Raw genomic sequence first — 1,487 nt, 5'->3', positions numbered from 1 at the left:
AAAAAAAAAAAAAAAAACACAAAGCTAGATGCCCAAAAAACAATAGTAATTCAAGTTTGGAGATAGGAAGAGGTTTGGATTTTGGGGAAAACTCTGATCAGAAATCAGAAGAGGGCTGCATGAAGGACCAAGAGCTAGCTAGAGAGCAAAGAGCAATACCAACATATCCGACTAGAGGCTGGACTTCTGGTGGGACCCTTACCATATCTACACTCCAGGCAGCAACTGTATATCCATGAATTTTAAGAAAATGTCCTGTGTCCCAAAAGATAAAACTTGACCTGGAAACATATACTTGGGAACCCTAATTGCCCTCCTAGAAGCAAAAGAGGCATCTCCCTTAACCTTCTCTCCCCCAGGAGCCCTTGGGTGGATCTCAAGGCCTGACCTTCAGGCATAACTCTGCACAACACAAGGCCAAGCCCAGCCAGTCCAGTCGCTCCCCAACTAGCCCTCTCCAAATCCATCAGCCTTCAGGGCTGTTATATTTAGCTCTGAAAGTAAAAGGCCAACCCCTATATTTAGCCCAGAGTCACTGCATAAAAAATTAGAGATGAGGTCCACAGTCTGGGCTTGGCATTGACTTTAAAAAACATTTATAGATTAAACAGCCTCTAGTCCTATCTGTTATCTTTGTCATTCTCTGAAAATCCCAAATAGGATATGATCTGGCTCATCCCTGAAAAAGAAGCCTTGTTGAGTCCCCAGAGAATTCTCCATGAGATGGAAAGAAAAGGGGAGAAAGAGGGAGGTGCCTGCATGGGGGAGGTGGGCAAGTCTGCTAATGAGAACAGCAAGGGATTTGAGAATTTAGGTTAGGGAGAACCCAAGGGGTGTGGAGGTCGGGTAGGGTGTACATGTTGGAAAAATTACTGAAATATCACTCAGAAAATCTACCAGGACTCTCCATGTAGACTTGATTTAGTGTCTCTTTGGCCTCAGTTCCTACATCCTTAACAAGGGGCTAATACCCACATCACAGGGCCAAGGATATAGCTCATGGCACAGTGCTTGCCTACCATGCATGGGCCCTGGGTTCCATCCCTGGCACTTGGGATGGGAGGAAGCGTACCTGTATGACCAAACTCAGAATTAAGTGCAGCAACTCACTTGCAAGATTGAAACATACTAGTGTTTCCATAAATAAATGTAAGGCAATGTTACCAGGAAATCTATGGAAATAAGTAACTAATTAGCTAAATGAAAAGAAAATCCAAAGAATGAAAAACAATTTAGTTCAATTGTAACAGGTAGTAATATGAGTGACAAATATTTACTGAGCACTTATTATGTGCCAGGTATTTTGCTAAGTGCTGTCCAAACATTACCTTATTTAATATTAACAACAAACCAATGAGGTAAAGACTATTATTATCCCAATGTTACATATTAAGAAACTGAGGCATAGAGAGATTATGTAACTTTGTCCATTATCTCATAGCTAATGAGTAATAGAACCAGGATTTGAACTGAGACTTCCAGAGATA

Source organism: Marmota marmota, unplaced genomic scaffold, assembly GCF_001458135.2.
Source record: "Marmota marmota marmota unplaced genomic scaffold, marMar, whole genome shotgun sequence".
Lineage (NCBI taxonomy): Eukaryota > Metazoa > Chordata > Mammalia > Rodentia > Sciuridae > Marmota > Marmota marmota.
This window is presented reverse-complemented; position numbering follows the sequence as displayed.